The sequence below is a fragment of the Podarcis gaigeae genome, assembly GCF_964106915.1.
Source record: "Podarcis gaigeae genome assembly, chromosome: 7".
NCBI classification, from domain to species: domain Eukaryota; kingdom Metazoa; phylum Chordata; class Lepidosauria; order Squamata; family Lacertidae; genus Podarcis; species Podarcis gaigeae.
This window is the reverse complement of record NC_139683.1, coordinates 17,022,558-17,043,730: the sequence shown is the minus strand read 5'-3', so window position 1 is coordinate 17,043,730 and position 21,173 is coordinate 17,022,558.

The following is a 21,173-nucleotide window of genomic DNA, read 5'->3' as shown; positions in this document are numbered from 1 at the left end:
TGAAAAAACAAACAAAAAAACCACAAAATGAATTTCAACAGGGACAAATGTCAGGTTCTGCACTTAAGCAGGAAGAACCAGATGCACAAATATAAGATGGAGGACACCTGGCTTACCAGTAGTACAGGTGACAAGGATCTAGGGGTCTTTGTGGACCACAAGCTTGACATGAGTTAACAGTGTGATGCAGCAGCAGGAACAACATCAACAAAAAAGCTAATGCTATTCTAGGCTTCATCAACAGAAGCATAGCATCCAGATCAAGGGAAGTAATAGTACCACTCAATACTGCCTTGATCACACCACACCTGGAGTACTGTGTCCACTTCTGGGTGCCACAATTTAAGAAGGATATTGACAGGCTGGAACGTGTGCAGAGGAAGGTGACCAAGATGATCAAGGGTCTGGATACCAAGCCTTATGAGGAACAGTTGAAGGAACTGGGTATGTTTAGCCTGAAAGAGAGGAGAGTGAGATATGAGAGCCATCTTCAAACATCTCAAGGGGTGTCACATGGAAGAGGGAACTCTCTTGGAGGTTTTTAAGCAGAGGTTGGATGGTCATCTGTCATGGATGCATTACTTGAGATTCCTGCATTGCTGGGGATTGGGGATTGGTGTCCCTTCCGTCTCTACAGTCCTATGATTCTGTGACTCTATGAGAGAGGAGGGGAATTGAAGGGAGATTGTACGCTGCAGAAATAAATGATAACAATGAAACAATGCATTGTGTGCAAATCCTCAGATGAGAGGTTACTGCCTTGATAAAGGTAAAGGGACCCCTGACCATGAGGTCCAGTCATGGCCGAGGGAGCCGGCATACAGCTTCCGGGTCAGGTGGCCAGCATGACTAAGCCGCTTCTGGCGAACCAGAGCAGTGCACGGAAACGCCGTTTACCTTCCCGCCGGAGCGGTACCTATTTATCTACTTGCACTTGCTTTCGAACTGCTAGGTTGGCAGGAGCAGGGACCGAGCAACGGAGCTCACCCCGTCACGGGGATTCGAACCACCGACCTTCTGATCGGCAAGTCCTAGGCTCTGTGGTTTAACCCACAGCGCCACCCGCGTCCCTATTGCCTTGATAAGGTAAAGGTAAAGGTACCCCTGCCCGTACGGGCCAGTCTTGACAGACTCTGGGGTTGTGCGCCCATCTCACTTAAGAGGCCAGGGGCCAGCGCTGTCCGGAGACACTTCCGGGTCACGTGGCCAGCGTGACATCGCTGCTCTGGTGAGCCAGAGCTGCACACGGAAACGCCGTTTACCTTCCCGCTAGTAAGCGGTCCCTATTTATCTACTTGCACCCGGAGGTGCTTTCGAACTGCTAGGTTGGCAGGCGCTGGGACCGAGCAGCGGGAGCGCACCCCGCCGCAGGGATTCGAACCGCCAACCTTTCGATCGGCAAGTCCTAGGCGCTGAGGCTTTAACCCACAGCGCCACCTGCGTCCCCTGCCTTGATAGTTGCGGCTTAATTTGCACCAAATCTCACCAGGGCTTAGCAACAAAACCTGTTTCACCATAAGGCCTTAACTTTAGCACATGGGAAGTGATAATAATGAGCAGAATAGCAATGAAGAAAGTACCTCTGTGCATCTGCAGAATTCCTTTCCAATTGACTCAAATGACCTTTAGGCCAGAGAATGATGTTCCCATCCATTATACTATAGTCTGTATTGATTGTTTCCCATTACAAACAAAACGTATGTATTAGGGAAGATGAAAGGTGACCTTTATATTCGTTGCCTATCTATCGATTGTGATAAAATGACAGGAAATGCACTCTGCAGGGACAAACTGAACAGCGTTCTGCTTTCATCCCCGAAACCTAAGCTGGTGCTGCCATCTTGTGTTCCAAAGGAACCACCGAGCCGAGAGAGAAAGACCTTGTTTACGGTGCTCAACATTTCAGTCTATTTGAAGTGGTCCTGCGACCCATTCTGGGTTTCACACTTTAAGAAAGGTTAAGAAAAGTTGGAAGAGGTTGACAGCAGGGCAGCAAAGGATGGTATGGAAAACAAGTCATATAGGGAAAGGTTGAAAGAACTAGGTCTGTTTAAGCTGGAGAAGAAAAGCGAGAGGGGACTCCAGGGCACCCTTCCTATCTCTTAGGGACTGTCACCGCAGGGGTGTTCACATGTGCACACATGTAATTGAGTTGAACAGCTGTTCACATGTAGAGCTCAACAAGTGCAGAGCCTGTGTACAGAACTGTTGAGCCGTATGACTCTTTCACACATGCGTGGAGACTGCTTGTTCGGTGTAACATGCGAACGAGCATATCAGAAGGGGCTAAGACTTGCCCTCCACTGCCTCAGAGTCAGGGCTAGATTTGAGGGGCTTAATTTACAGGAAGGTAGATTTCAGGGAAGCAAGATGTATTGGAGTGTTAATGCTGTGATTTATTTATTTATTTATTTATTTATTTATTTATTTATTTCCTGCCCATCTGGCTAGGCTTCCCCAGCCACTCTGGGTGGCTTCCAACAAAATATTAAAATACAGTAATGCATCAAACATTAAAAGCTTCCCTAAACAGGGCTGCCTTCAGATGTCTTCAGTAAAGTAACCACACATCAGAAAGATATACAAGAGGATTTTGCTCCTGCTTCATCATTATTTTTATTTGATTTGTTATTTATTTAATGTATGCAGTGCCCGTCATCAAAAGGCCATGTAGCAGGTCTGTAGCATAGAACACAAACGTCAGTATATATAATGTAATACCTACACGGTACAAAAATCATGACAGTTACATAAATGCAATTGTAACAATAAGAAATGCACAATAGAATGCAATTTTTTAACAAAATGCATATTTGCTTTTCCTGCCTTCCCTCCTTGGTCCAGTTCCCTCATGTGTCATGTTTTTCAGATTGTAAGCCTCAGGCAGGGACTGACTTGTTTTAATTGATTGCATGTAATTGATTGGAGACTGGGGGTATGTAGAACAGTATGTTGTTGAGATTCAAGACATCCAAAGGTGAAGCAAGGAATTAGTTGCCATTTTTCATCAAGAGTGAACGACAGGCAAGCGAAACGCCTGGTCTGCCATGGGATTAGTGCCTGAGAAATTGTTTGAAAACACACAGAAAAGTATTAAATTTTAATCATTATTTGGTCCCGGTGAGGATTTTTTTTTCCATTTGTTTGTTTACTCTCAGACGCTGCTTTGTTTCCTCTGAGGCTGAGGAAGAAACGGTAATTGTCTTATCAGTTAATCTGACTCTTATCTGCTCTTTGTCAACTTTCAATTGGATTTTCATTAGCCTGAGCTCAAGCCATGATGAATAAATAATTACAGTGATTGACATTTGCATTAAGCAAGAAACAAATACAAATTCTCACCAGAGGCACAAATGGAAACAAATAATTAAAAATAAAGATACAGCATCTTGGCTCTTTAAGTTTAAATTATTGCTCCACCACCTATTTGCTGTGCAGTGTACAGAAGATCACCTAACTTGGCCTAGGGACATAGGAAACTGCTTTATACTGAATCTTATAATCTGGATATTAGAACAAGTCCTGTACATCCTTAGGGCCATATACCAGCTGTGTTTCCTTCCCTGACTATTTACAGCTCCTGCAGAAACTCACAAAATCCAGTTGTTTGTGACCCATTCTCATCTCCTTGTGGCCAGGTGTAAGCCCACCTAAGCCTTTCTCTGTCTGTGTTTCATACCCTCCAACATTTTCCTTCCCCAAATCAGGATGTTGGCAGGGCCATGCCAGAGTGCCTTCTCTGGCACATGTTGGAAGAGCCTGGAAGGCACTCTGGAGCCAACCTGCTGACGAGCGCTGAAGTGAGTGTCCTTTGGTCTGGGTCTCTGGTGTGACAAAACCCCTCAGTACATTTCAGGATGCAGACAGAAGCCAGGATTGGCTTCTGCAATTCCGGAATGTCTCAAACCTTTGTGACCCGGTGGGTACACCTGGAATGCTGAATAATTACCAGGGGTCCTTTTTGTTAGGGATAATCCAAACGGAAATTCCGCAGTGTCAAAAAAGGTTATTTATGTATGCCACTACTGTGGCCCGTGTTTCGTTAGCTCAAAAATGGAAAACGAGCGAGGTCCCAAGTAAAGAAGAGTGGCAACTTAAGCTAATCAAATATGCGCAGCTTGCAGACTTAACATATGATATAATAATAATTTATTATTTATACCCAGCCCATCTGACTGGGTTTCCCCAGCCACTCTGGGCGGCTTCCATCAAATATTTAAAACAATACAGCACCAAACATTAAAAGCTTCCCTAAACAGTTGTCTTTTAAAAGTAGAATAGTTGCTTATTGCCTTGACATCTGCTGGGAGGGCGTTCCACAGGGCAGGCGCCACTACCAAGAAGGCCCTCTGCCTGGTTCCCTGTTACCTCACTTCTCGCAATGAGGGAACTGCCAGAAGGCCCTTGGCACTGGACCTCAGTGTCTGGGCTGGATGATGGGGGTGGAGACACTCCTTCAGGTATACAGGACTGAGGCCGTTTAGGGCTTTAAAGGTCAGCACCAACACTTTGAATTGCGCTCGGAAACAAGGGAACAAGAGAACAAGAAGAACATACGTTTAGAAAAGATTGGAAAATGTTTATTGAAAATATGGGGAAAATTGTGTACACCTGAAAACATTGGCAGCATTAAGATGAATTCAACTGTGTAAATAAGTTTTGATGGATGTAATAATGGAATACTGAATGCTTTAGTTTATGTAAAATATGCAGGGATTTGTGATATGCAAAATGAACCATGGAAAGAGAAGAAGGAAAGTCACGTGTTAAGTTGTGGGTGAACATATCAGATGACACAGCAATTCTTCAGGCAGCTCTTGTTTATTCAGAGGCCAGAACAGAACTGAACCGAAGTGCTCAGCCAACCTGCTTATACGGAGCTCAACTACAAAGCAACAGTAACAACTTTCACTGAACGTCACTTTCAATTCCTTATCTGCATATGCGGGCCTGAGTGAAAACTATCTACAAAGCTCCCCTGCTGGTCCAGGATGAGAACTTCAGTACATAACATCATGGATATTTTAAGGATGTTTAAATGAGTATTCTAAATTGTAAAACAGAAAATTTAATAAAAATGAGAGAGAGAGAGAGAGAGAGAGAGAGAGAGAGAGAGAGAGAGAATTACCAGGGGTGCCGGTCACAAAATGGCTGCCATGGAGTGTGGCATAACACAAAATAGGTGCTGCATCTAAAAAAGCAGAAAAAGAAAGGGTCGCAGAATGGTGTGGGAATTATCCCCACCCTGAATAGTGGAAAAGAGGCACCCGTATCAGTCACCATTGTGCTTGCTCATTGAGAGAAACTCTTTGCACTTCTCCTTTGTTCAGAAGGCAAGGAGGGTATCCAGTCATGGCATCCAATGAAATGTGGGAACATGTAAGGGTGTGTTTTCATTACAGGGGAGACTAAGGTGGTACAAACAGGAACTGAGCAGGAAGAGCAGCTTCTCATGTATTGAGGCTTTTTGAATGTGTATTTGCAGGTGTCATAGACACAATGGCACCTCTGGGTCCGTTGACCATACTATGAGGTGCAGAGAGAGAGAGAGAGAGAGAGAGAGAGAGAGAGAGAGAGAGAGACCCATGGTGTGCAGAAAGAAAAGCCAGGGAGCTTGGCCGAGGAGCTCAGAGACACCTGTGATGGTTGTGAAGAGAAAAGGGGAGTCTTAAAAAAGAAAACAAGAGTGAAAACTGCAACAAAAATACTGTTCTGTGTTAACTCAGCAATGCAGCCTTTTGAAGTAATGAAAATGTAAAAGTGGCCTTCAGAGTTATTTGAGCTCCACACATCAGGCTTAGATTATGCCCCAGAGTTCTCTACAACACACAGGCAGGTGCTGCTCAGGGGATTTCTGCCATGTAAGGTGGCATGGATAGCTCAGCTCCCACAGGTAGGAAATTTGGACAACCACTGGCTTAGCTGTAATAGGCTCGTGCCCTTGTGTCATTAGTCAACTGAGCTAAGAGTTGAAACCTAATGAGTTTTTTTAGCCAATTAAAACCAAACATGTTGTGACTAATCAAGGTCACTCAAGTCCTGCTGAATATTCTGAGCCTCTAACCTCAAACGCTCAGTGTTGGGGAGAACCAGCAGCAAATTGGAAATAGGAATATCATCTCGCTTTATTGGCCGAGTGGTATAAGAATGCTTTAAATGTATGTTGTGGATGTAAGCTCGGTGTAGCTGCTGTAAAATGGAGGTTATGTGTGTCCCTGGCAGTATGTACCTGAGCCCTGCCTATAGAATCTGTACAGTCACAGAATAACAAATTGGTATGCCATGATTATTTTAAATGAAAGACAGTTTTTTACTACAAGCTTCTTTTGTTCTATAATGCGTTTGGTGGAAGAATCATTTGGGGCAACTGAAGTTTGGAGTCTTTTCACATCAATATTATATTCTCGCTAGTTAGTGACAGTAATTGCCAGCTGCACTCAGTTTTTGCCAGCTGTGTAATTTCTCCCAGAGGGAGAACAAAGTCAAAGAGGTGGTAGAACACCACAAAGGAAAAATCCATCCACAGTTGTCATTCTGTCTCCTCATCTGCATGGTATTTCATCTCTAACTGCTTCTCTGCGTCCATTATCTCCAATCTGAAAATTGCATCCTCGTCTCTCAGATTACCCACCATATCCCTTTCCATTTGTTTCTAAGCCCCCTGTTCCTTCTTGAGGAATCATTTTTGTGTTTTCTTCCTGTTTCTTGGAGTACATATTGAGGTCAAGGGCAGACTTGCAACCAGGGCTGGCATCAGCGCTGATTTCCAGCAAGATCTCACTGTAATATCACGAGATTTTGCATGCTCTGTGAGATCTTGGTGATTTCTTGTGAGAGCTCGCCAAAAACTGGCACTGATAACAGCACCGCTTCTCTGCTGGTGATGAAAGCAGCCAGGCACCATGGAAGCACCGCCTCAAGGACTTCTGCCACCCGAGGTGGCTGCTTCACCCCGTCTCATGGGTGGGCCAGGCCTGACTGCAACAGTCTGGGAACTTCAGGGCCAAGTCGTAGTGCTTCCACCAACTCGCAAGGTTATCAACAATACGTGTTCAAACCATCTTCTGACAGATTACCAGTACAGTGGTACCTCAGGTTAAGAACTTAATTCGTTCTGGAGGTCTGTTCTTAACCTGAAACTGTTCTTAACCTGAAGCACCACTTTAGCTAATGGGGCCTCCCGCTGCTGCGAGATTTCTGTTCTCATCCTGAAGCAAAGTTCTTAACCCAAGGTACTATTTCTGGATTAGCGGAGTCTGTAACTTGAAGTGTCTGTAACCCGAGGTACCACTGTATTAGAATCTGGAAAACTAGTAACATAGGATGCTGCTTTATACAGAGTCAGGCCATTTGTCCATCTAACTCAGTACTGTCTACACTGACTGTCAGTGGCTCTCTAGGGTTTCCAAAGGAGGGTTTTGCTGAGCCCTTCCTGTAGATGGTCAGTTTGCATTTCTTAGTACAGAAAGTATTGATCTGATATGAAGAGATATTTCCTATTCTACTTAATTCAAAAGGGTTCAAGAAGCTTCTCTGTGTGAAAGAAACTTCATGACGTCTGGGTTATTCTTTCTGGGAAGCTGACTACAGCTGGTTTAAACTGGTTCTGTTATCCTTTCTGTCAAGGTCATGCTGACTATAATAGTAGGGCCAGAAGGAGCCTAGGTTTCACTCACTTTCTCTTTCTATCTCTTTGTTCTGGTGTGGTGTTCTGTATGCTATAGTGTTAAGGTTTAGTCTTACTATAAGTTCTAACAAAATAAAAAAAATCCTTCCAGTAGCACCTTAGAGGCCAACTAAGTTTGTTATTGGTATGAGCTTTCGTGTGCATGGGTATCTGAAGAAGTGTGCATGCACGCCAAAGCTCATACCAATAACAAACTTAGTTGGCCTCTAAGGTGCTACTGGGACGCGGGTGGCGCTGTGGGTAAAACCACAGAGCCTAGGACTTGCCGATCAGAAGGTTGGCAGTTTGAATCCCTGCAATGGGGTGAGCTCCTGTTGTTCGGTCCCTGCTCCTGCCAACCTAGCAGTTCGAAAGCACATCAAAGTGCAAGTAGATAAATAGGTACAACTCCGGCAGGAAGGTAAACGGCGTTTCTGTGTGCTGCTCTGGTTCGCCAGAAGCAGCTTAGTCATGCTGGCCACATGACCCGGAAGCTGTATGCCGGCTCCCTTGGCCCAAAAAGCAAAATGAGCGCCGCAACCCCAGAGTCAGCCACGACTGGACCTAACGGTCAGGGGTCCCTTTACCTTTAAGGTGCTACTGGAAGGAATTTTTTTATTCTGTTTCGACTACGGCAGACCAACACGGCTACCTACCTATATCTATAAGTTCCAAGCCAAATTTAAGTTAAGTCTGCTGCAACTGGATTTCTTATGGACTGTGCCAATCCTGAATGTATTAGATTTGTGACCATTGTGCTCATTTGCCTTCAGTAGCAGTAAAGCTCTGCCTGATGAAATACAGCCTCTGGTCTATTTTGGGGGAACTCTACAACATGTTTAAGTTGTCCTCCTCCATGGATGACAGAGGGATGCGGGTGGCGTTGTGGGTAAAACCTCAGTGCCTAGGACTTGCCGATTGTATGGTCGGTGGTTCGAATCCCCACTGCAGGGTGAGCTCCCGTCTTTCGGTCCCAGCTCCTGCCCACCTAGCAGTTCGAAAGCACCCTTAAGTGCAAGTAGATAAATAGGTACCGCTTTATAGCGGGAAGGTAAACGGTGTTTCCGTGTACTGCGCTGGTGCTGGCTCGCCAGAGGAGCTTCGTCATGCTAGCCACGTGACCCGGAAGTGTCTCCGGACAGCGCTGGCCCCCGGCCTCTTAAGTGAGATGGGCGCACAACCCTAGAGTCGGACACGACTGGCCCGTACGGGCAGGGGTACCTTTACCTTTACCTTTACCTCCATGGATGACAGAGATGCCAGGGATTGAACGTGGAACCTTCTGTACAGGTGCAAAATGTCTTATTCTTTCTTCTTTTAAGCGGATTTGTTGTGCAGGGCGACAGAGCTCTCTAATCCACTTTTACAGCACAAACCTAAAGTTTGGGTGTGTTCTCGAATCCCTTCCAACAAATACTCCTAGTCTGTGAGTCAGGAGAGGACGTGCGTTTGGGTGATGTGGTTCGGATGGCTTTGTCTAGTTTCTAGCAAATGGCAAGTGCGCAAGAGGATGTGCCCAGAATCTCTGGCAGTGCATAAGGGTTATGCCACAGTTTGGATGGTTGTGGAAAAGTTGCCCTCAGGGTAAGAAGTTTGAACTCTGTTGGTTTGGAACAATTCTGCAAATGCTGCTATGAATTGAAAAGGCATTAGCGGGAATAAAGTCTTGGCTGGTTTTTTTTAAGAAGCCACCTTGGGATTTAACTTTAAAATAAATATTGTATCAGAAGTTAACTGTAATCAGACAGTGGCAGGACCGTGTTAAGAATGAAATTGGAAATCCATAGGCAAGAGAACTGATGGGACCTGCGGGGATACAGATTATAAAATGTCAATATGAATCTCATGATTCTTCTTTGACTGGCACATATTTAATTCCTTCAAAAGAAATAAAATATGTGTACAGCCCTGTCCTTGATTAGAAGCAGATACCTTCCCAGTTAATTCCTGAGGAAAACCGAATATTTTTTCTCTCCCACTATCCTTTTGTTCTTGTGTACCTTCATCCTTACACACCATTTTTGTCTTCAAGAGCACATAGGCAGTTTTAAAAAGACAGCAGTGAGCCAAGAAATGAACTTTTAAAAATAAGGTAAATAGCAAGTGTGCTTAGACATTTGGCAGGCTGCATGTGAGGTCTATTTAAATCATGTTCAAATATGTCTTATAATGAATTTTTGCCAACTCCCAACCGGACCCGTTGATGATAATGCAAGATGACTCACAAATTCAGCCCCATTTTCTCATTCAATTACTTGTGCAGTGGAAAAAGAGGCTAGAGTTTTATAGCCTTCTTCTCTTTTCAGCAGAGCTTCTAAGATCAGTATCTTAACTATTAATCTCCCAATTATCAGAATTCATTGCATGTATCTGAGAAGTCTCATTTCAACTAGGGCATATCACCCAACTGAAGAAAGCTTACAGTGCAGTTCTGTATGTGTTTACCAGCAGTTAGTCAGACTGAGTTCAGCTGGACTTACACATGTGTAAATGTGTCCAGCCTCCACTGATTAGTCTTATCTCAACCAATTAAATTTGCACAATTTTAATTGCATGAATTTGCACAATTTTGCACAAATTAGCTCTCACTGTTAGCTAGGCAGACTGAGGCAGAAACAGAATAATCAGGCAGGGGAGGAGATGTAGAGCCAGGCAGAATCTGAGGGAAAATGCTGGCTAGAAGAGAATTCTAGTCTTGGGATGTGTGGTGGCATTGAATCTTTGTCATGCTCCAGTCAAGCCAGTGGTGTAGTGTGGGGGGGCACAGGGGTGGTTGCCCCGGGTTCAAAATTGTTAAGGGTGCAACATTTTAACACCCAGTGCTGCCTCAGCACAGCTGTGTACTTCCATAACATGGCGGCATGCAAACCAGGAAGTGATCTCTCCAGGCAATGGAATAACTCTTATCTCTGCGCCTACAATCTCCTGGTTGAAGTGGACGCTGTTAGGCGGCCAGTCTGTTTCCCTTCCTGCCCCCCCCCCGGGCACTGGCAACCCATGCTACACCACTGCCTAAGGCCCTCTGTTTGGAAGCATCCTTTGACTCACCCTACAGCACAAGTGGCTTAATAGAAAGGGATGAATCTACTTTGTAAAGAGAGCTGGGAATAAGACAAAGCAGCGTCAAAAAGGTTGCACAGCCCCATTTTAAAATTAGTTGTGAAGTAGGTCTTAGACACAGCCCTGAGGGAGCTGCAGTTCTTTCAGCAGCAGCTCTGAGGGTATGTCCCTATGTCCCCATGCACACACCTTGAGCACTGCTCTCAGAGAGCTGCATGCAATAATTAAAATATTGATGGTAAATTACAATCAGGTTTTTAATCCCTCAAATAACAAGGTCTCTAGGTTGGGGAGTTTACGTTTCCTGATTGCGTCTGATGAACAGACCATTGTCTGTTGAACATTCATTTAAACCTTTATTACCTTCCCTTGCAAGAACTGATGAATTACTCTCTCATTTTAGTGGGCTCTGAGGCTACTTAGTTTTGTCAAGCGACCTAAGCTTTTAACAAAGGGCTCCAGTTTGATGATGACAGGCACTGAAAGCACTAAGGAGGATTTCTTGGGAGAAAGAGATTTAAGTGACAAGCAGTCTTAAGTGAGGAGCAAATAAGGGGTCACTCAGTTACCAAGTCCACATGGGCTGCCATGCAGAATACATTTTGTAGAGAACAGCTAACAGTTCTTTCAATAGGTGATTAGAGACAATTTGAATGTGTTATAAGTGTGCAACACCAGAGGACACCAGAGAGCAAAAAAATTCTATGTGATTTTTACACCGTGTTTTCTTTTGTTATAGTGATTTAATTTCTGACCTATTTATAGCATTCCTCCCTCCCCCCCCCGTGTAAATCCACCCATAAACTGATTAAAATAAATAAATGAATAAATGTAAACTCAGCATGTTGGAGACACACACAAGAGAGGTAGCTATGATTCTCAGATCACTGGGTTCCCTCAGATTATATCTTTATCCAGCATCCATCCCTATTTGCTTTCACAAATCTTACATGGTAGTCAGTACAGTGGTACCTCGGGTTAAGTATTTAATTCGTTCCGGAGGGCCGTACTTAACCTGAAACTGTTCTTAACCTGAAGCACCACTTTAGTTAATAGGGCCTCCTGCTACTGCCGCGCCGCCAGAGCACGATTTCTGTTCTCATCCTGAAGCAAAGTTCTTAACCTGAAGCACTATTTCTGGGTTAGCGGAGTCTGTAACCTGAAGCATATGTAACCTGAAGCGTATGTAACCTGGGATACCACTGTACTATTTTTCTAGAAAAGGAGGTGCCGGAACTCAACATGAATGCCTCCCTCGCTCTCTTAGAATGGCGGTGGTACCCACCTGAGAGGTGCCAAAACTCAGTCCCTGTAAGATCTAGCGGGAAAAGAGCCCTGATGGTAGTTACCGTATTTTTCGCCCTATAGGACGCACCGTCCCATAAGGTGCACCTAGTTTTTTTGGGGGGAAATAAAGGGAAAAAAATTATTTCTACCCCAGGCGCGGGGCTGGGGCGGGGGAGGCCCGCCCGAGCTTCTCCCGACCCCAGCCCCCAAACAGGCAGCTCTCTGCAAGCTGTGGGAGCCCAGTGCTGGCTCCCGCTGCTTGCTGAGAGGTCCGCGAAGCCTGGACGCGCTGAGCTCAGCGCGCAGGCTTCAGCATGCAGGCCACTCTTCGCAAGCAGTGGGAGCGCTCCCGCTGCTTGCGGAGAGGTCCGCAAAGCCTGGAGAGCGAGAGGGGTCGGTGTGCACCAACCCCTCTCGCTCTCCAGGCTTCACCGAAAGCCTGTATTTGCCCCATAGGACGCACATACATTTCCCCTTCATTTTTGGAGGGTAAAAAGTGCGTCCTATAGGGCGAAAAATACGGTAGTTTATGCCTTGTCTATACAGAGCATTTGTTGTGATTTGTTTACAGTGTAGTTATAGGCAGTAGTGAGGACTGGTGCTTATTGCAACTGGTAGGATGGAAGGCAGCAGACCCACAACCACAGGGCGAACCACAGCCAATAATTCTAGTTTTCATAGAATTTCCTGCCTCCTTTCACTGTACTGTTTAAAAAATGCAATGTATGTGGCCTTGCTTTCATTGGTGGAAGAAATCTGGGACTATCAATGCAACAGGAAAGAAAGGCAGGATTATGAATGCTAAGAATTAAATAAACTACCCTGTCTTGAATGATCTCCGTTAGCACCAGCTCAGCCAGACTGTGGCATAAGATTTTACGGTGGTAAAAATTAGTGCTGACCAAGGCTATTTTTAACTTCTTGATAACACATTCAGAACGCGATGCCTACAAAGAATGCTTCAGTTTATTGCTGTCTCTCTTGCCTTCACCCTGCCGGAAGCTAATCTAAATTAGAATCTCCTGAGATCAATAGCTCATATATATTTTTTACAGCAGAGCATTCTAACTGTATCATATAGATTAGATAAATCATCTTCCACCGCACTTGAAAGTTTATAAGTTGCAGGGGTAAAAACTACATCAGAACTGGCTTTAGAAGAAATAGCTATAAAACACCATTTTTCTACAAGTGCTGGCTTTAAAGCATAGCAGCAATTTTGATTGCAAATCCATTCCAAGATCATGGTAGGCCTGCTGTTCTTACAGGATAAACATTACTCTTTATAATATCGCTTGGTGACATGTTGCAGAGTTCTTGGCCGCGTTTGTGAAATGAACAGATCAAGGATCATGCGTGGGATGAAATGGGAGGACATTCAAAGTAAAAACTATGCATTTATAACACACACACACACACACACACACACACACACACTGAGAACGCATTATCATAGATTCAGAAAGCTGTCTGGTGAAGGAAATGGCACAATCAGTTAGCTGTAGCCTACCTTAGTTCAGGCTCTAGCGGAATGAACAGATGAGACCAATAGTGGTCAAGGAGGCGATTTCTGCATGTGCTACAAAGGGAGGCAAGGGGCAGATGGGACTCGCAAGCCTGGGAAGGTAGCCCATCTAGGAGAAGGAAAACTCAATACCTTTGGGAGAAGGAAAGGCTAAGGAGTAAACCCTACACAAATCCAGAGTGGAGCTTCTGCTTCCAGCAACTCCTGCAGCAAATCTGGTGCCAAACGTATTGCTCTGCTTTCCTTTGGACCACATGAGTGAGACTGAGAGATGACTCTTGTCATCTGGGCAGCCCATGACCTCCATACACACTGCCCAGGTTTGCGCCCCAAGGAGGTTCCTTTGGTTCTGCTAATGCAGCCGTTTGGCCTTACCCCTGGAGGCACACTCCATTGTCTCTTGAGACAGATGGCTGCCAACAACCACTGTATTCTGCTCTGGTCAGACCTCACCTGGAGTACTGTGTCCAGTTCTGGGCACCACAGTTCAAGAAGGACACTGACAAACTGGAACGTGTCCAGAGGAGGGCAACCAAAATGGTCAAAGGCCTGGAAACGATGCTTTATGAGGAACGGCTAAGGGAGCTGGGCATGTTTAGCCTGGAGAAGAGGAGGTTAAGGGGTGATATGATAGCCATGTTCAAATATATAAAAGGATGTCATATAGAGGAGGGAGAAAGGTTGTTTTCTGCTGCTCCAGAGAAGCAGACACAGAGCAATGAATCCAAACTACAAGAAAGAAGATTCCACCTAAACATTAGGAAGAACTTCCTGACAGTAAGAGCTGTTCGACAGTGGAATTTGCTGCCAAGGAGTGTGGTGGAGTCTCCTTCTTTGGAGGTCTTTAAGCAGAGGCTTGACAACCATATGTCAGGAGTGCTCTGATGGTGTTTCCTGCTTGGCAGGGGGTTGGACTCAATGGCCCTTGTGGTCTCTTCCAACTCTATGATTCTATGATTCTAACCTTAGTTCGGATCCCAACTCAGAACTACTTCACAGATAATGTTTTCTTTTGCAGGGATGTAGGAAATAGCTGTTTACACAGTGGTAGGCCTTGTGGTACCATCCAAATGTTGTGAACTATAACTCCCATCATCCTTGATCACCAGCCATGCTGCCTAGGGGTGAGGGGAAGTGTATATCTGAAGCATCGGATGGGCGTCATGATGTGAAGGGCTGCAGCTCAGCAGGAGAGCACTTCATATTCAGAAGGCTCCCAGGTTCAATTCCTGACACCTCCAAACAGGGGTGGGAATGTCCCCCTGTTTGAAACCCTGGAGAGGCACTGCCAGTTCATGTAGGAATGCTCAATAAACAGGTCAACTGGAGGAGCCCCTATTGCTTAGCCGAGCTAAAATCCGACAAGTTCTGGAGTAATAGGCTGAGCTACTGGTTGGAATCGATATGACAGGTGTGCGTGCAGGAGCCAGGCCCTGTGACCAATAGGACTTCGCAGGACTGGGGCCTTCCTAAGTTTGTTCTGAAGAGGCAAGGCGCAGCTGTACAGGTGAGGCTGCTAGGTAACTCACTGCACCTGGTGGCAAGAGCTGGGAAGGGATATAAGGTCAGCATTTTCCCTTCAGCTCTTTGCCACAGCAACACGTTTCCTGCCTTGCTTCTTCATCCTCAGACCCTGATTTCGTGACTCCTTGCTTCCTCAACCCTCGGACCTTTGGTTTCTGGACTCCTGGCTCTTTGACCCTCAGACTCTTGACTCCCTGACTCCTGGCTTCCGGAGTCCCGTTCCTGCTCCCACCCCACCGTCTTGCCCCCGGTCCCGACGTCCTCAGCCGGGACTTCGACCGCCAGTGAACCAGACGGTGACATGATAACTCTGTATCTCATCTCTTTCACTTTCTTCCAGCTCCAGAAATTCCAGGCTTTCGCCTAGGCTGAGGATTTTAGCAATTCTATGCTACCCCTGATAAGAGGAGGGTGCTTAGGGACTAACTATAGTCATCATGACTAGGTTAGAATAAATTATTATGAATAGCTATGGCTGACTTGGGAGCGATCTGGAAATCACATATAATGAAATCAGCATTCAGGGTCTCAATTTCATTTAGCGATATTTAAAAGTTATAAAAATTCGGAGCATAAATTTACATTACTGGGTCCTAATCACAAGGGAGCCGTTGTTTAGCTCACTGTTTAATTTCCAGATGCTGGGTGTGTGAATTGCATAAACGGAGCCTAGAAATTCTGGGGCAGGGGGTGGGCAGAGAGAAAGGAAAGTACGAAGGAGGGCAATTTGGCTTAACAGTTACATGGAAGCAAGCAAGTCAGTCTATAGGCCAAAGGTGGGGGATGTTTTCAGCCCAAGAACATCATTTCTCCTTGGAGAGCCTTCTGGGGCCGACATGCCAGTTCTGGGCAGTGCCAGAGGCAAAAGTATGTAGCACAATGAAAATGTGACTTGGGGAGAACACTTTGGTGCAGCTGACATAGCAGTTTGACTCCACAATCCATTGTCTCTCAAATGGCAACAACAACCACTGCCCATAGATGTTGAATCAGTTTGCAATAAGCAAAATCAAAACACAATCAAAATACCTAGCTGTTCAATAAGCATGATTTCAGATGATTTACATTTATAAAAATCCAAATGCTTAAATATGCAATATCCATAATAACTATAGCTATGTAATTTAAGACTGGAGAAACTGACTAGGCAGTATGATAGTAGATGCCTTATACCAAGTCAAATCATTAGATTGGTCCATCTAATTTAGTATTGCCTTCTCTGCAATAGTCCGCTCTGCAACCATCGTCCTGCTTGACCACTGGCCATGGTGGTTTGGGGCTGATGAGAGCTGGTGTCTAACAGCATCCCTTGATGTCTTCCAGATGTTTGCTGAAAAACGGACATCAGCCTCAGCCAGCATGGCCAAAGCCAGAGATTATAGGGGTTGTGCTCAAACATCTGAAGGGCACCAGTTCTGGGAAGGCTATGCCTCTGGCATGAGTAGACCAGTCCTGTCTCAGAGCAGAGAGGGGAAAAAGGTTGGAGAAAGCTGTAATGGTTCTAGGGGTTGCTCGTGCGTAAGTTGCCGCCACTCCTGGCTAGGTTACCTGGTTGAACCCTTTCTGTCTGGACAGCCTCTCACCCGTGGCTGTCTCAATCGCTGGCAGAATCCGTCAGTGGGCGTTTCTTGAACTTCTTCCAGCAAAGAAGTTCTTTGACACCAAGTCTCCTCCTAGTCTCCCTGCGCGGAAGTCTTCTGCGCAGGGAGGGTGTGGGCAGCAGAGTACCCATGCTCTCCCCGCTGGTCTCCGGCGAGGAGTCCTGGAGCCTCCTCTCCGATTCCCCCATCTGCCCCCCTTCTCCACTGGTGTTACGCTGATTTCCTTCCCCAGCAGATGGGCTGCCTCTCTCCCTACTGGGACCCTCTCCGGCATCCCTCTGGAGCCTTCCCTCCGCCTCTGGCTCCGATGGCAGTTCCCTGACAAAAACAAAGCAAACTTGCCTTCAAGACGGTAGTAGTCAAGAGGTAGCCTAAGCAACACAAAGGCATCAGGGCCTCTGCACCCAAGGAGTGCTAAGTCCAAATGCTTGGATGTAAGAAAGCGTCATTTCCCATTTCACCCCTGTATTCATCACATGCATCACTCTTTCTGTTCCACTGCTGTTCAACTTCTGCCAAAAATAACTGTCTCACAGTACTCTGTGGCAGACTTATGTAACTTACACAGATAACTATGTTGATTATAAACTATGTTGTCTTTACATTATTCCACCCCATTCATTTCAATGCAAAGGAAACACAATACAAATGGAGGAATGTAATCAGTTACATATCATTTGCAGACTGAAAGCAACGACAGTGAACACCAATCGTATTCTCTGAATTGCTTTCTTTTCCAGACATGGGGCAATTTGGCAAATATAACCAATTTCCTCTCCTCTTTCTGTTTCTGTCAGAATTCTCCGCCATCCCTACCCAAAGGTAAAGCAGCCAGACATTTTAAAGCACACTTCCGCACATTTGGGTAGGAAAAAGTTAACAACGAAATTGTTACTAACACTGGAAAAGCAGTAAAATCGCTGCACAGAAACTTAATTTTGAAAAAGGGAAGTCTTTGGCATCTCAATGGAATCTTTTCTCTGCCAAAGCAACTGACCTGTTTAATGTAGGCTCCATGATAAATATAAGATTTAGTATGGGGCCAGGGAGATGTAATTCTTTTAAAGTCCAGCCAGGCAGGCAGTGGGAGTCGTCATGTGTAATCATTCCTGGGTTACTAGCAGCTTGGCTTTTCAAATTAAAGTCCAGATCCAATTGTGCTGGATTCATTAAAGAAGAGAGAAGACTCAGAGCTGCCCAAGGAGCACTTCCCTAGTATATCACACCTTAGGGGGAAAGCAATAAAAAATATTCTTAAGAAAGAGGGGGAAACACTGCAAGGATTCTTGTATAAACAGGGTAAAGAATGAGCTTCTCAAGGCCCTTCCAGATTGGTGTGAGGGCTATTTTTGTGAGTTTATTCTGCAATATGTCACTGATGCAATCATAGGACATTAGCAGTGGATTTATACTGGATCCTCTCCACATCATCCCACTTTCTTACTTGTTCCATTATGCTTTCCCAAAGTTATTGCATGATAGCCATATGGCACAGCACTCTTGCACTATGGCGGAATCAAAATGAGACATTTGTGATACAAAAAATTACAGGATTTGCACTGAGTTTGCACAAGTTACAGGACATGCACTGATGGACATGCACAAAGCAGTCTGTCCACCCATGGGTGTAGCCAAGATATATTGGGGGGGGGGCAAGGCACCCACCTGACATCATCCTGTGTTTGGCTCTGTCTAGCTGATTAGGAATGAAATGTCCCAACAGCAGTTGCCTTAAATTACAGTCATACCTCGGGTTACAGACGCTTCAGGTTGCGATTTTTCAGGTTATGGACCCACCGGAACCCCGAAGTACCGGAACGGGTTACTTCCGGGTTTCAGGGGTCATGCATGCGCAGAAGTGCTAAATCATGCTTTGCGCATGCACAGAAGCACTGAATCGTAACCTGCATGTGTGCAGACGTGCCGCTGCGGGTTGCAAACCCTGTGGGTTGTGAACGTGCATCCCGCACAGATCACGTTCGCAACCCAAGCATGGGTTAGAAAATGAATATGGATTTTGAATTTGATGTTTGTAAAAAAAAAATTGGTTTTGAAATAAACAACAACAACCACCACAACAACAACAACTGAGAGGGTTGCCATAAAAGGGCACAGATTTGCACAAAATGTGGCTAGCTTTATGTACAGACGCCAAAATCTGAATGGAAGCACAATAAATATACCATATTGGGGGAGACTTTGTCCAGGTGGTGTGTCTCTGTTCAGCCTGATGCCCAGATGTTTTTCCCTGTCGATGGGCAAACGTCAAGGCTTCTGGTCTTTCTTCTTAGGTGTCTTTAAACCACACTTGGACAGACAGAGGCCTGACCTCTGTAAAGCAGGATGTGAGGCCACGCTACTACTGCTGCTGCTGCTTGTCTGTCCACTCTTGAGCATCCAATCAGTGGTGAGGGTGAGGACATGGAACAGCATCTTCCACTTGTCCGTTTTCCTGCTCCAAGGAAGACTGGCTCCAAGGGCTTTGGCTTCCAGAGGAGCTGTTCCTTCAGCACCGATGGAGTTAGCTCAAACTGAGAACTTATTTAAGAACTGGAGGGTGAGGCCCTGAGGGAGCAGGTAGCCGCCCAAGGTGCTGTTGGACTCCAACTTGCATCACCCACAGCCAGCACGGCCACTGACCAGGATGATGTGGATGGTAGCCCAACAACATCTGTGGGGTCACAGGTTCCCTATCCCTGAATTGGGTCATCCCGCAATGCTTCTTTGCATGAGTTGCTACATCCATGGTAGCATCATTACTGTGCATTTGGTAACTTGATGCTTCATTGACTTGTGTTCCTTCAGCTGGCCTTTCCGTTCTTCCAGTATCCTGAGACACTAATTTAAGGCTACGTTGGGTCTCCAGCCTCTCTGGTCTGTTTGCGCTGTTAAATTGCCGCACAGCTCACTCGAACAACCACTCAGCATTGATTATCTTTTTGTCTCACAATAGTGTCTCGTTCCATAAACTATGTCTTTGTGCGCCGGGAAGGGGGAGAGGCAATTAAAGAAGCATCTTGTTGTTTTGCTCATTTTCAGTAGTTAATGATTCCACCGGCTTCTTTTTAAACGTTTCGTTCAATATTTTATTACTTATTGAAATTGAGGCAGTGTGGTAAATTAGAGCCTGTGAGTGCTATTTCTCTGCGCATGCTTCAGGAAGAGAAGACTTCTGGATTCATACAGAGTTTACAAGCTCCTTTTCCTTCCTAGGGCCCAAGGCAAGGATGACTGATGGCAGGAATGGGGAGGGGGTCCCTGTGGCCCTACAGATATCAGTGGACTGCACAGTGGCAGAGCCTCACGCTCCGGCACTGGGGGACGGAGAGCAGGTGGCGGTGGGGCTGGGGGTGTAGTGCACCGCCTGTGGGGGCATGGCACCCAGCATGGGCAAAGGGGCAACCGTGATGGCACTCCACCGGGATCGCGCTGCCGGGGGCGGTGCGCTCCCCCTCGCACTCCTCTTCCTCTGCCAGTGGGGCCGCACCTCCCATTATTCCTTAACCTTAGCCATGCTAACTAGGGCTGATAGGATGCAGTCCAAATATTTATGGGGTTGGGCGTGGGGTTTCCCCAAACCTTTCTATGGCAGCAGGAGTGGCCAGCTCCCATCACCCCCATCCAGCATGGCCAATGGTTTAATATCTTTTTTGGCAGCCCCTCGCAAGGCATGGTTTGTATGACAACGTAGAAATAAGATGGAATGGGTTGCTTCCTTTCATTGTTAATTGTCAGATACTGACTGGGCAGAGGAGGTGGCGAATGGTGGATACCGCCTCCTCAGCCTGAACCTGCCAGAGAAGAAGGAGACAGTACTGTAGTACCTTGGTTTATGAACTTAATCCGTTCCGGAAGTCTGTTCTTAAACCAAAGCATTCTTAAACCAAGGCATGCTTTCCCATAGCAGAGGGGGACTCAATTTACAAATGGAACACACTCAACAGGAAGCGAAACATGTTCTGCTTCCAAGGCAAAGTTCACAAACCAAAACACCTACTTCCGGGTTTGCAGCGTTCTTTATCCAAGTTGTTCATAAACAAGGTACCACTGTATAGATTTACAATGGTGGGTTGTGAAAGGTCCCAGTCCAGAGGCTGCAGAGGGGAGAAGCTGGGAAATATTGGAAGAGGAGCAGGAAGAAGCAGTAGCACCAGGGGAGAGACAGCAGACAGACTCAGTGTCTTTAGAAAGCATTCCAGACTCCCGCTTCTCCCAGAACCCAGCAGGCACTGAAAGTAGGAGAACAGAAAGCTCAGAGGCAGAAAGCTCAGCTTAGCCAATGTAGGGATGATGTATAAGAGGAGAGATGGAGGAAGTGGGGGGCTTTACTCGGAGCAACACCATTATTACTACAAGAGCTCCTTTCTAAGCCCCTCTCTGTGAATATTGAATAACAAGACTTGGTAATGTGATGGCCTGGGACTTGGGCTAGGACTCGAAGCCAGAGGAGTCTCAGTCCACGCTGGATTCTTTGCCTCAGGCAGCTGAACCAATTCTGGGGCCTGATTCT